Source organism: Pinus tabuliformis, chromosome 7 (genome assembly GCF_031772625.1).
Source record: "Pinus tabuliformis cultivar Carrire ecotype Pingquan chromosome 7, CPIR1, whole genome shotgun sequence".
In the NCBI taxonomy this organism is placed as follows: Eukaryota; Viridiplantae; Streptophyta; class Pinopsida; order Pinales; family Pinaceae; genus Pinus; species Pinus tabuliformis.
This window is the reverse complement of record NC_142293.1, coordinates 611,934,664-611,951,165: the sequence shown is the minus strand read 5'-3', so window position 1 is coordinate 611,951,165 and position 16,502 is coordinate 611,934,664.

Below are 16,502 nucleotides of genomic sequence, written 5' to 3'. Positions count from 1 at the left end.
GTTGATTCAAAGATTGATGATGCAGGTGGTGATTAATTTTGTGCTTCAATGTTATTGATGGGTTCAATATGAAAATTGGATGAAACGTGGCCTTCAGATTTGGTGTTGTGCTTCAGGAGTATCCAGTATGAAAATTTATGAAACGTGGTCCCTGGAGGAAGAAAGAAGGTTATAGACTTCTATAGGTTGGAGCATACATACTGGTAAACATATTGGCCAGTACAAGAGCCAGGGGTTGGAGTTCCTTCCAGTAGCGGCTGGAAAACGAGTGAAGGTTGGAGCCTTCTGCAGGTGGATACCTGCATACTGGTATGAGTCTACACCAGTGCAAGATTGTAAACAGGTTTTCCTTATATTAAAGGAAGATAACAACAGGTGGTTTTTGTCTCGCATTGGGTTTCCACCTTATATCATGGTGTTCATGTGTGTTTCTTATGTGTGATGATCTGTTCTATTTTTATTGCACCTGGTTACTATTTATATGGTTGATGAAGTTCTAATTCACTAATTAAAGATCAACATATGATGAATTAACTGAATCATAAGTTTACTGGATATACGCTATTTGCATTAAACACAGTTGCGTGTACACGCGGGTTCCCTTAATTGAAGTAGCGTATATCAATCTGATTATGGAAATGAAAAAGCTATTAATTTTCTAATACTGATTCACCCCCGCCCCTCTCAGTATTATTTCCAACAGGACCATGGATTGCCCCTCTGATCAATTGAAGTTCAAGTGAGTTCTTCCAAAGTTCACGAGGATTAAGACAACAATACCCCTTATCTCCATTTCTTTATATAATAATGGCAGACTCGTTGAGCATAACTCTTGAAAAGTGCAGAAGAGAATGCACATTAATTGGCCTCACTATAACCTTTGGAGTCAAAAGCATCAATCACTCATTATTTGTAGATGATACACTATTGATGGGAGGGGCTTCTTGCATAGTAGCCTAAAGGATAAAAAAAGTGTTGAATAATTTCATGGAGGTTTCAGGAGGACTCCTAAACAACAAAAAATGTAGAATCTATGGTTGGAATGCACCTCCACACACTCTTCAACGAATATCTCAGATTTTGGACATTCCCTTTCAAGCAAGATGGAGTCATTTCCTCTATCTAGGCCTCCCTATATCTAAAGAAAGCCTGAAGACAGAACTGTGGAACAACCACATTGAGAAAATGAAAAAAAAGATACAAAATTGGGGGATGAATTGGCTCAATTTAGCAGGCAGAGTGATCTTAATTAAGTCAATGCTCACAACTCTCCCAATCTATCAATTTGCAGCAATTTTAGCACCAACTAGCATACACAAGAAAATAGAGTTAATAATAAGGGGATTTCTATGGCAAGGAGGGAAATCTGAATAAAAAAAGTTCAGCTTAGTAAAATGGGATCAAGTAACCTTGCCATATGAAAAAGGAGGTATGTCCATAAGACTCCCTGCTCATTTGAATTTGGCTCTAGGGGAAAAAATAGCATGGAGGCTTATCACAGGGAAGGACTGTTGGTGGAAGCAAGTCTTGGAATCTAAGTATATGAATCATGCTCGATCTCTCCTTCTAGTAGAAGGCACCCCGATCAGGCCATGCTCTCAAGTTTGGAAACTAGTCAAAAAAGTCCTCCCTCTCATCAAGGAGCACACATATAAACTCCCTGGGAATGGAAAAGGTACTAAATTATGGGAAGATAGAATAATGGGGAACCCTCCCCTAGCCACTCATTCAAATCTCCAAAATTTAAGAAGATGGATGAGCTCAAAGGGAATAAGCACACTGGAAGCAATCTCTCTTTGGCAAAACAATAATTGGGCAGATTGGAAGATCCCCATCCTCCCTCAAAACCTCAAAAAACAATGGGACTCTTTAATCATCCTTCTCAAGGGAGCTGCTCCAATTAATCAAGATTCCCAAGATTCATTTATATGGGATCCTAATGGAGGAGAGTATTCGGTGAAATCAAGATATTTGACTATTCAAGCACAACAAGATAAACAGGATTGGGCACCTTGGAGAATGGTGTGGAAAACTGAAAGCTTGCCAAAGGTAAAAATATTCATCTGGACTCTACTAAAAGGCAAAGTCCTAACTACGGATAATCTAAAAAAAGGGATTTTCAGGGCCCTCCAGGTGCCCTTTGTGCTTAATGGCTGAAGAAAGCATTCAACACCTCTTTCTCGATTTTCCCTTTGCAAAAGAATGTTGGAACCTCCTAGTAAGTCCCCTGGAGATCGATCTGAATCTATCTCGACCTTTTAATGACTTCTTTACAGCTTGGAAAAGGGAATATCCCTACTCTCTTAAAAAAACACTCCATCAAAAGGTATTGGACAAGTCTCCCTTCCTTCTTGTGCTGGCAGCTTTGGTTAGCAAGAAACCAACAAATTTTCAATGACCGCCCTCCAATCATCGACAAAGTATTGTCTAGGACTTGGGGTCTTACATCTAAATTCCTATCTTCAAAAGGAATGAAACCAATTGACACTAATCAACTACAACAAGAGGAGAGAAGTTGGATCAACTATGCAATTAGTAGGCCTAATTGGCCAAGCACCCCCAATTTAAAGCCAACACTTCAGAATTGGAAAATTAGGCTAAAAAATGAAGAATTCATCCTTTGGATGAAAAATTTAAATAGACCTTACCTTTTTTTTTATGGCGCTTCAAAGGAAAATCTAGGAAAAGTAGGAGCTGGTGGCATCCTCCTAGAACCAGGTGGAATTAACCCTATCACCTATGAATGGGGACTTGGAAAAAACACAAACAATAGGGTAGAGGCCTACGGTTTGTTGTTGGGCACAATGATCCTAAAAAAAAGGAATATTCAGAATCCAATCATAATGGGTGACTCGGCTATAATCATTCAAGTTATGGTTAAAAGAAGCAACCCAACAAATGTTGCTCTGTGCCAATCCATAACAAGAATCAGACAAAATCTGTTAAATTTGGGCCAAGTTTCCTTCAAGCACATTCTGAGAGAAAACAACAACTCAGCTAACACCTAGGCCAACTCGGTAGTGGCACGGCCTCCTGGTGAATCTCGTATTCTTCATGACATTATACATATTCCAATTCCATAAAATATCCTTCAGACCAATCCTGTCATTGTCACATCGATATATGGATAGGAATTTGACTAAAACTATAAATAATCCTCCTTCTCTGAAAACAGATCTCTCTCAAATCCTTCTCGTACCCCTCTCCTGCTCCTGCTCGATTTCCAAGTCTGACAAGCTCCCTCAGTTTTCTCGTGACTCCTCATCGACCTTATCCTCTCCTTAGCCTATCCTTTGTTTTCTCCTTTATATTTTCCTCTTTTTCACTCCATCCTTCATCTTCTGTCGTGGCTTCCTCTCCCCCTTCAGTTCCGATTTCTCCCCTTCATCTGTGTATCCCATTGCGCATCAGCCTCCCTTTGCTTCTCTGTTTGCCTTTCACTCCCTCTCCTAGAGGCCTGCTTTCCATCTTTCCAGCATCCCTCATGTTCTTCTACTTGTCTCATCGCCTCCAAGCTGCTCTCTGCCTCATCTCTCATCCTCTGTCATCTTATTCAATATCTACCAACAGGGAGCACTCTCTGTGGATCTCTCATCCTCCTCCCTGTCAAAGCGATCCCTTGTTATCTCCAGACATCAGAGAAGAGCTAAGCCATCCCTCTGCTCAACAATGGAAATGAATCCTCTTGATAGAGCTTCCCAAAATGACAAGTGTGTAGTATGTAGAGAAAATAAAATTATGATAGATCAGCTCTGTGAAACAGTGAAGGATACTTCTTTATTCACTACATTATATGGAATTTTACTTCCATTGGGAGTCCTATTCTAGTTTGCTACTAGAGATTATACAAAGAGAACTATACATGAAAATTGTCTAAATTTGTGATCATTTCACAGACTTATTGTTTTCATTGACTTTATACAATCCAAGCCCTAAATTCTCTAAGTAGTTTATAGAATTTGTGTGTTTAAAAATAGAACAATACATCAATTGTAAACCAAACCAAAGTTATAGTGGAACCTATGGAGCTACCTAATCCCAAACCATATACCAAGGCATGTACTTAACAAGTGGATCACTTGGGAATTTAGTTGTACCACTATTCTAGATAGATTAATTCCTCTTTTAATAAAGATAAAAAACAATATTCCCTTATTATTAATTGTGGAAATTGCACACAAGTATAAATTAAATCTCAAATTGTCCTTGAATTCCTTTTTGGAGAGGAAAGAATCAAGAGGCACAACACAAACAAAATAGTGTTAAATAATGGTAATATGAGTTTGCATATCCTTATCTACATAAGTAGTTGGAGGAAGAAAAAGTGGAAAAGAGGCAAACCTCTCATGAAGAACTTTTGGGTTGAGTTCAATAGTGAAAAAAGGACAAGAGAAGCTAAAAAAGAAGCTTATCAACATAAGTAGTTGGAGGAAGAAATAGTGGAAAAGAGGCAAACCTCTCATGAACTTTTGGATCGAGTTCAATAGTGAAAGAAAATGGACGAGAGAAGCTAAAAAAGAAGCAAGAGGAAGGGAAAAATGTTTAATAATAAAATAGCATAATAAGGAAAACAAAAAAATAGAATAAGTTAGACAAAAGTTAGAAGAGAAAACTAAAATATCAAGTGGTAGTTGAAAAGAAAAATAAAAATAAAAAAAAAACAAACAAACAAAAATAAAAAAAATAAATAATTAACCAAAAATAAATAAATAAATATAAAAGTAACACCAAAGAGAATGAAATTTCCAAACAAAAATTTTATTTACAGAATTCACACAACTACTGGTTATAATACTCAAATTTTGATATAGTTTTATTTAACCAAAAAAATATTAAAACAGCATACGTGAAAAAAAAATGATACTAAATTCTATGGTTACGATCACTAAAATATCAAGATAAAAATCTGTTATTATTGACCTCAACCATTAATGAATCTTAACACATCACATATAAATGTTTTGATTAAGGATTTGAACGAATGTTAAAAGAAAAAAATATAAATTATTTAGAAAATTAAATAAACTATCATAATGCACGAATAGAGTCTAATTGCATTCAAATCTCAAGACTATAATTTAGGATGTACTAAACATTGTTTTACGAGAACGTGTGGGCTTTTGCGAAAAAAACATAAAATATTTACGTAGGTTTAGTAGTAGGGTATAAGAATGGAAAACTAAATTAGAAGGAAATGATACTCCTTGTGAAATTCCGAAGGGTGAGTAATAAAGAGATATACCAAAAAAAATGGTTTAGAAAGAATAATAAAAAATATATTTATATATTAGAAAAATATATAAATAATATTTTTAATAAATTTTATTAAATATGTTTAATTATTGAGATGATTATTTGAAAATGTGAAAATATTAAGTAATTTATTAAAAATAAATAAATTAGAAAACATTATATTAAAATAATTAATTATTAAACTAGTATTTTATTTCATAAATAAAAACAAATTTAGGAAAACATATTAGGGAATTTTCTTTCTGAATTATTTCGATAAGATCAAATATGAACAATTTACATTTTATTTTATTTTTAAAATTTAGAAGGTTTAAATTCGTTAAATATAACATAATTGAGGTCCTATAATGATATAAATGAGTGTTATAAATACCATGGTGACGTTTCAAGATGAAATTACTCAATATTGTTGACATGATAAAATTATGTTAATACCATAGGATATCTATAAAACTTTTCTCATCTATAACATGATGGTGACGTATTAAAATTTTCTTATCTATTACATGATGATGAGGTATTTGATACATGATGATAAGGTATTTGATATGAAGAATATATTTTTATTTTTTTTATTCGAAAATTTAATGTTATTATTATGTCAAATTCCATTTTATTTTATTTTAATTTTAAATTTAATATTATTATTATTATTTAAAAATAAATAAAAATATTATTATTAAAAATGAAAAATCAGAAAACCATTATTTTTGTTTTTTGAAAGCGTAAGAATAATTATTAAAAAAATAGGTTTCGTTTTTCATATTGTAGATTTTTCATGATAATAATATTGACATTGAAACTATTTCGAATCAACTTTTTCGAAGTATTGGTTTCAGCTTATGATTCATAGAGATTTTTCTTACTTGGAATTTGTACTTATGGAAAATTTTAAATTATTACCATGTATTTGTTATTTTTTAATGATTTTTTAAAGGTATTATTTAGTTTTTTTCGACAAATTATTTTTTTTAAATAATGATGGTTTTGTGTTAAGAATTTTAGTTAGGAATGTAGTTATGTTTATAATATAATTATTTATATTCAATGTATTTATCAAATTTAAAAAATAATGGAATATTTATTAATGAAAGTTAGTTGGGTATATTAAAAAAATTAAAAATTAATGAAAATAAATATGATTGATTTTTTTTAATGGAGATTAACATTTTACTAGGAGTGAGGTTTTTTTAATAGAGACATTAAAGTAAAGAGAAAAATATTCGAGGTGATTAAGATATAATAAAAACAAATGGAAAATAATATAAAGATTAAAAATATATTAAAAAATATTACTGTATTTAAGAGAAGAATTTCCAAGTTTATAATTTTTTAATTAATTATGTTAGCTATTCATATTATTTAACTCTTATTGTATTTAAAATATTGAAATTTCTTTATTATTTTTTCTCCTAATTATAATATAAGATTTGTAAATATTTCAATTATAATATAAAATTATAGTGTTTTAGAGATAAGGGGATAAATTTATATAGTCCTTATTTTATATGTATGGATGGTAATTTTATGATACATTAAATTTTTATGAAAGTGTATGAATCTGTAATACAATGAATTTTTTGATATATAAATAAAATGTTGTATTTGCAAAAGGTTATAGTATTTTGTGCTTGCAAATGTTGATGATATTTGTTACCATTATTTGTTAATAGATTACCACCAATCTCATCTACAAATATAGGGAGGCATCCAATAAATTTCCTAGAAGATATTTTTTTAAGAAAAAATATTGTAATAATATTATATATATTTTACATAGGAAAATACTGCGGGCCATACTATAGGCCTAACCTTAATGGCATAGAGGAGAATTGACTCTGAGGCACTTAACCAACTAAGCTAACTTTTGGGACTTTATATATATATATATATATATATATATATATATATATATATATATATATATATATTGCTAACTTTTGGGACTTTATATATATATATATATATATATATATATATATATATATATATAACATTCTTATAACTTAATGTTAATATGGATAGTTTTAGAACCACAATTTTTATAATTTTAAAATTTAATCAAAATTTCCAATTCTCAAATCGAGGTTAATATTTTAAAACTCAAAATATATACTCTTAATGTTGGCACTTTCTAATGTGATATTCACACTTTCGAAAAGTCATACTATAATTTTGGAAATATAATATTCACATTGCTAGATAATATATTGATATTTTGTTAGGCGATAAGACCAAATTTAATGAAATAAATATTTGAAGTTGATGTTATTTTTTCATTCATACTTGTAGGTTAGTGGTGTTAAACTTAATGTGATTATAGATTTTAAGGTTAGTGGTGTTAAACTTAATGTGATTATAGATTTTAAGCGTATTTTAGAAAAGTCAATTGTTTCACCTCACTCATGTCCATGATGTTCCAAAATAAATAATCAAATGGTAAGTTAATAATAGAAGAAATGAGATTAAGAACTAAAATACTAATTATATGGCCACCTATATTTTTAAGTGTAAATGTAAATGTTTTCATTTCTTTTCTTTCGTAAGTAAGAACCCAGAGGGATTTGAACCAGTGACCTATCACAAGGAGTGCCTTAACAGTGCGCCCATTCATTATCGATCCAAAGCCCTATGGGCAAGTAAATGTTTTCATTTCAAATATAATATTTCAATCATATTTTTACCTACGAAAATTTCTTCCCCATTTATTTATTATCCTTGTTTTTTATAGCTACTAACTATATATGAAACTATGTCTACATTTTATTTTTAAAATAGATGCATAACCTACCATCCTATATTTATCTTAAAAATAAGACATAACTTTCTTAGAAATAACCATAGCTTAGCTCAATCTATTCCAAAGAAATTGTGAAATCGAGAATAAGAGATTGCCTTACCTACATTAGGGGGAAGGGATTTCCCAAGGGATTATGTTATAAATGGACACCATTCCCCATAATGCTAGCCTTTCGGGCCTTGATCTTCGATTATTACAAAACCTAGACGATAATTCACATCGATTCGAGTGTGTACCCGTTATCTGTCGATTGAACTGTGTCGCAAACGTATATGATAAAGAATTTTAAAGTTGGTAGAATTTTGTAATAATTTTTGTATAAAATAAAATAATAACGTTAAAAATATTTATTTATTTTTTCATTAAAATATAATATAATGATTTAGATTTTGTAAAGTTAATTTTATTTAGATAAAAGGTTGAAAACCAGAGAGGTAGAGTATGTATGCCTTTATAGACTTAGTAGTCAAATTGTTGCAAGAGAAAGCCTCATACACCAATTTAGTGTTTGACTTGGTGGTGACCTTAAAATTGGATAATAATAATAATAATTAGGAAGTAATTAAAATTAAAAATAATGAATCAATTCCATTCTATTTATTATATTGTAATTTTAAACTAATAAAATTTAAATATTTATAATATTAAAATAAATTTAAATAATAATAATTCATATTCAGAACTATATATATATATATATATATATATATATATATAAAGCCACTAGATTCTATTAATTCGTGAAATATTTATATTGTGGTGAGTATTTGATCAAAACATACTTGGTCTCATTTTTACTGGATTTATTGGTCATCTGGTACTCACAAAAAGATTATCACAAATAACAAAACTAAATGAACATACAAAAATTGTCCACCAAGACCAAAACTGATCAATGATCAAAATACCACCCACTACCATAACTAACTAGTAGGATTACCAAGAATCACGTCGTTCAAACCATTGCCACATGGTTGATGAAAGGCCTCATGCAGGGAAAATTTTAAGAACCCCCCCTAAATTTATAAATATAATAAATGGGCGAATCTCCATGGTATATAGGAAAAATGGAAGGCGATTTTATCAATAATATAATATGTATATATAATTTTTTGGCGAATCTCTCACCAAGCATGGCGAATATTTTACTCAATTATAAAATCTTGTAATATCTTGGCGAGTCTTTCACTAAATAATAAAACTTTGTAAAGTCCTAGTGAATCTTAGCATAGGCTACAAGCTGGTTTAATTCCCCCATTTAAATAGGCTACATTCTAGGTGAATACCATGGGTCAATACCATGTGCCATTTTGGTGAATACCATGGGTCAATACCATGTGCCATTTTTATTTTTATTAACTCTAATATTAGGGTTAATAATGGTTTTTTGCATGGTATTAATAACAATCTAGTCCATGGTATTTGTCCCATAGTATTTTGGTCATAGGTTTCACCTAAATATAACCCATTTTTTTGAGTGTTCGTAAATATAAGGTGACTTATGGAGTAAATATAAAAAAAATGTTTTATTTGTTTACCATACCTCTCGTTTATTTATATTTTTATTAATTTACCATACCTCTTTTACAAATATGGTATTTGGCCCATAGGATTCACTTAAATAAAACCTCTTTCTTGAGCCTTCATAAATAGAACGAGGGTTATGGACTAAATATAAAAAGAGGTTTTATTTATTTACGATACGTATAGTTTATTTATATTTTTATTTATTTACCATACCTTTTGAGTAAGTATAAAAAGACGTTTTATTTATTTACCATACCTCCACTTTACTTATATTTTTATTTGTTTACACCCTTACATGTATATAAGGTGACTTATGGAGTAAATATAAAAAATGTTTTATTTATTTACCATACCTCTTTTATAAATATGGTATTTGGCCCATAGGATTCACTTAAATAAAACCTATTCTTGAAAATGGGCGAATGGATTCACTTAAATAAAACCTATTCTTGAAAATGGGCGAATGGATTCACTTAAATAAAACCTATTCTTGAAAATGGGCGAATGGAAGGTTGTAAGTCCTAATTTCAAGGGCTAAATTTACCTTTTTTACCCTCTCCCTTAAAATAAGGTGGGCTATTTGAGGTGATTTGTAAAAATGTACTATGATACAAAATATTTGCCCACTAAAAATTTAAAACCCCTTAATTTCGCCAAAGGGCGAACATTCACCTCTAAAATTATCCTTGGCCTCATGGATATGAGCCTCCATATGTGTCATCCTTCCTTCAAAGCTATCTAACTTGCCTACAGTTATTTTTTCCATTGCGGGAGAGAAACCAACCTACCCATTATGTGTAATTGATTTTGTTGCATATTATTGATGAAATAGATGATCTCATTGCGGTCGTCATCTTTGTCATGATTCAATTGTTCCACCATTATTTTCAACTATAGAATCTGAGCTTCAAGAACATCAAAGGGCAGGGGTAGGTCTATGCGTCCTAGCAAGTTTCCCTACTACTATTCACTTTCCTCCCGATCACCCACCTACTCGACTTAGTGACCAACCCCTTGACCTCACAGACTAGCACGCGATGGGCCCTCCCTCTTTGGAGCATCATCATGCCCTCACTGACCACTTGGAAATGTCTACGCAAACTTTCCAAACCATTGCCCCTTCTTATGAAGTTGTGAGTCCACCTAGACTCCTAACACACCCACACACTCTGCCCAGTTGGGTTGTCGACACTCCACACTACTGACCAATTGTCTTCTTCTTATTTTGTAGCTCTACTACCACCTATCCAATTAAAATAAACTCCAATCCAACATCCTCTGACTTCATGGCTAAACCTTGTACAAATTTTCCACCCCGCCACTCTTTCACAAGTTCAACTTCTCCACGAGGAACTTCCAACTGCCTCCCCTAATGAAACATACCCCAAAGCTTCCAGCACCTCTCCACCTGAAACCCTAAAAACCCGTGTGCAATGAGAGGGGAAATATAAGGACACCCAAAGGTTCTCCTTACCTCCTAAGTTATTTTTGGCTCCAACTCAATAGGCGACAAAATCCACCATAGATACCCCACTAAGAAATATCCATATTAAAGCGAGTGTTAGACTAGAACTAGATAAATACACTTCTAGGATAAATGACCAATTGTACATTGCACAACTATCGAGTGTCACAAAGGGATTGCGACCAATATTTCCATTGATTGCCCCAAACACCTAGTTGCCTCGATTTTCTGTGTAGAACACTAGACCAAGCTCTGTCAAACCCTCTAGCCAAGGCCTCAAGGCCATCGACTAGTAAGAGAAGCACACAAGAGCTCTGAGCCTCACACATTGAAAGAGAATTCCACCTTAAATTACTAAATTTTGTGCCCCTGGGTCCCAAATTCCAATCACTTTCTCTAGCCAAGGATCCTAGAGGGCACTAGTAATCTCACCAATCAAACAAAATAACACAATCAAATAGCTAAATGCGAGGAGTGCCCTGGACTAAAAGCCACCCAACTCATCTATAGAATTACTTCACCCAACACTCGTAACCCTCATCTTCCAAGACCCACAAACCTTATATGCTCCCACCCCTGTGATATTAAATCCTTTGAGATTCTCTAGAAGCTTCACTAGTAGAACGTCATGTGAGCGCATCCTATATACACTCAAAGAACATTATTTCTACATGGGCAGGGAGATGTCAACCATCTCTCAAGCTTCCAAAAAATTATTTGTCACCCCCCTCGGGAAATTTCAAAACATATAATTAATAAATATAGAAAAACATAATACTTATACTAAACTTTTTTTCTTAGTTATATAATCCATGTTATTGATACCATATTAAAAATAAAAGATTATAAAACATGTCTGAGAAAAGTGTCAATCTTAAGCTGATGCTCATCTATATATATATATATATATATATATATATATATAATCATCACTTTTGTTATTTTATATTATATTGATGTGAGGTTTGGGTAGCCTCAAGATAAAATGAAATACTCCTTTCTTTATCCTCTAGATTGAAGCAAGTCTTTCCCCTATTGAAATCATATCTATGACTAGGTATCATTTGTATAAGAAAAGATTACACAACATGGATGCCAAGAGGTTTTTTAAAATTGCTTCTAACTCTAGCGAAAACCCCCACCATCTACTCAACCAAAGATAGCATAATGATGTCTAGTCTTGGCTAGACCATTGGGAACTAAAGGAGGAAATCATCTTGTAGAATTTAGACAGTATTAAAAATATTGCTACTTCCAAATTTAAGGAGAACATGTAAATAAATAAAGAGTAAGAAATCAATCCCATTCTCTAAAACTAAAATTATACCTCTCTTCACTAGTGTTAAGAAGAAAATGAATATTACCATGATGAGAACTAATTATGATGAATTTCATAGTGAAATTGGGAGTTGGTCGATTCTCAAAATTCCATGGGATGAAAGAGTTTGTCAACTGCGCAATCTAAGGAGATTTAAAGATGAAAGGAATTTTCTTTTAGATTGTCCATCTTATACTCAAATTTGATATAATTTTCAAATATTTTTCACATTACCAAAAATTTTCACCTTTTAACTCAACAAAGCTATGATGATCCTAGAGCATTTCTCTTACTTCATTTTTAGAGTAGAAATAAAATGTCAAATAATTCTAATTAATAACTTACCTTCTAGTAGAACATATAGATATTAGTGAATGCTAGATCCATATTAACTCAAATCTACCAATCCTAGAAGAATCAAATATCCCAAAGTGCAAATGTTTGCTTAAGTTTTGTACTCAAAAAGGGGTTTGCGTATTCAAATATTTGATCTCTCTAAGCGTAGTACATTAAAATGAACTTAAATAATAATAATTCATACTTAGAACAATAGTATTTGAAAATATAATTAATAAACATATAAAAAATTAACAAATTTAATTAATCTCTCTCTATCTCTCTCTGGATATATATATATATATATATATATATATATTATATATATATATATATATATATATATATATATATATATATATATATATATTCATTTTCATTTTATTTAATAATTTCATGTTCAAATTGAATTAATAAATATATAAAAACTTAATACTTATTATAAGCTTTTCCCTGACACACACACATTGAAACATATCAAAAAAATGTAAAGCTCTTTCCTTTTAGGGTTTTAATAAAATTAAAAGTACAAAAATTTCTCTACGAAGATGTGAAATTGATGTGAATATCAATAATATCATCAATAATAAGTATAGATTCATTTCTGCGAAGTGTTAAGAGGAATCAAATCTCTTATAAATATTTGTTCAAGTTTTACACTAAAAAAAGTCACATCTTAAAAAAATTAATCCTTTTAAATACTTTCTAGATTCAAAATTAAAATAAATCTAAATTAATATTTAAATTTTTAAAACTTTTCATAATATAAACAAAACTATTGCATTCAATCAATTATAATGGTTAACTATAACAAAATGTTTATATCATTTTTCCTACTACATTCAATCAATTATAATAATTGTCTATAACAAAATATTTATGTCTGTAATACCCCTACCTCTTTATGGTAATGTCTTGTTGTATTCAGACTGATTTAGTTGCAGACTTGATGGACTATAACAAAATGTTTATATCATTTTTCCTACTACATTCAATAAACTATAATAATTGTCTATAACAAAATGTTTATGTCTATGATACCCCTCTCTCTTTATGATAATGTCTTGCTGTATTCAGATTGATTTAGTTGCAGACTTGATGGCAGGAAAGCCATAATTGTTTGGAATGAAAATGAACATTAAATTTTTATGACATAACAAATAAGTTTTTATTCATACATGAAAAAGTTGAAAACCTATGTGTGAAAAAAACACTAGAGTGAAGAGATTCTTGCCAAATTTGGAAAATTATCCCTTATGGAGGAGAGAAAAGTAAATCTTCCCTAAAAAGGACTAATAAAAATCCCTAGCAGGTAATAAGAAAGATCTAATGAGATGGGAGAAAAAGGTCCATTAAATCACTTAGTTGTAGAAAGATGTTAAGTATGAGTGGAATGAAGCATCGAAGGAGAGAAAAAAGGGCTTTAAGGAAAAAGGGAGATATGCCCTTTTCAAAAAAGGAACGAAAGAAAGCCTAGGAAAGTGGGTTGCAAGACCCAAGAAAAGTAGGACACTAATAAGGAAGAATTGGTTAGGGAAGTAAACGCTTAAAATAAATTATCTTGGAATCAAGAGGTTGGTTTCTTTTGGAAAAGCACATCCCATCTTGGGGGGAACTGGTGGCTTCAATTCATGGTTGGGAGGAAGGTGTATTTTCCAAGCGAGTTTTTCCACCATAGACACGGTTAGAATTTCTGGTTACACTTAGTATTTTTGATTGATAAGTTTGTGTATCGTAATTATTATATGCAGTAAATGCATGAGATATAGGAATATACCTTAGTTGAGAGTTTATTAAGTTTTTAGTTATCTAGTGTGAACCACACTGAATGCAGTTCAAGTATTTTATTTATTTATGAAACATGGTTGTTTTATAATATGAATATGAGCACATAGGCATTAAAATCATAACTTGCTATCAATTTTTAATATTTTATATACGATGATGCGACATAAATGTAAATAATGGTAGACATGTTTATACGTATTTAAGAAATTTACTGCATAAATATGAATAGGCATGTACATTCATATTATAAAAAAATAAAAAAAAACCTTTGCTTGTTAGCCAATAAAGCTCAACCTAAGGACAAAATAAGTTAGAATTCAATAGCGGTTTGGAAGAGTAATCAGGGTATATGAACAGAACTATCTTATCAAATTGGGAACCATCGCTAAAGGATTGGAAGTCAACAGAAATTTGAAGTTGAATCTAAATTAAATTCATGTAGAGATTAAATTAGCGGAGAGTTAAATTGCCTCCCTTAGATTTGGAAGGGGTTACCAGAGAAGGAAAAAAAGAGATCGAATGGCCTTGGAAGATAGAGACTATTGGGGCACGTGATTTAGTTCCATAGAGGTTGCAAAAATAGAAGAAGAAAAAAAATCTATCAGAACCCAGACTAGTTATGTTAACCAATTCTCTGTTAGTTTTAATTTTAGGAACCACAAGAGAAAATAAGAACACAGATAGTAGCGAGAGGTGTGCATCCAATAACTTGAATCCTTATGAAAAGATAAAAATGGTATATTATAGTTATTAACCTAAGATAATTAATCAACATGAAAATCTATGTCTAGCTCTCATTTAAAATTATAAGTGGCAGTAGCATCAATAGGGTAAAAGTGTAAATACAAATTTACAGAAATATATGTCTTTGGCTGAGACCAAGATAAAACTATCCTCATTGATGTATTTATTGTAATAATTTCATATAATAACATAGCAGGGAAATGGTTATGTTAAAAATACATGTAACAACCCTCCCTTGTGTACTAAATTATTATAAACCTAAGATAAGTTAAAGCTAGGTGTGATATTCTCCCTTGTGTGTTAAATGTTTGTAAACCTAAGGTGAGGAAAGCTAGGTTTGATACCATCCTTTGTGGGTTAAACTATTCTACACCTAAGCTGAGGAGAGATAGGTGATATGTGATAAGAAAAGAAAATGTGTTATTAAATAAATTAATAAAAAAATCACTTGGAGGGTGGAGAACCAAGAGAGAGGAGATACTTGCCAAATCCCTTGAGGAATGGAATAGAGATGAATCTTCCATGATAAAGCTTCTAGACGTGATTCTAGATAAACTTGGATGGATTGGAGAAGCATCGGATGGATGGGAGATAAATATCCATCGGACATAAAATCATTAAGGGAGATAAAGGCAAGGTTTTATGAGGAAAAGCCTTATGGGAGATGAAGGTGGGATTTTCCAAAAAAGACCTAGGCAAATGGAAAAATCCGTAAAAGTGGGATGTTGCTAATGGTAACTAAATCATGAAAGAGGGTGTTAAATACCCAAGGTATTGATCAATTGAGGATAGTTGATCCTTAGCAAGATCTTCGGCTCGGGGGGCAATCAGAGGTGATTCATGGCTGGGAGGTGGTGCTCCTCCCCCCAACTGAGGTTTTAGTTGGTTGCATATGCGTGGATTGTGTTGAATGTTGGCTCTTAACTCTAAATTTATTCTCCTATGGTTGAAATGGTTAGATCATACAATTCAAGAGAATAGTAGGAAGTTACCTCCCTTAATTTAATGAAGCAAATAGTATGCCTTTAACTTATGTGATCATGGAATAGGAGAATGGTAACTATACCTGATAAATGATTTTGGTTGTAAGTGAGTAATCATGAAGCCACCTCTTCATGTTATTTAATCCATGCATTAAGGTGCTATAAGCTAAGTTTATTTCCTTAATGTATTACACTTATGTACTTGCATGGCATAAGATATCTATTGATGCTTATAGCTATATCCTTGTAATTAATCTCATTTTATGCATGTGGATGTGTGTAATATCC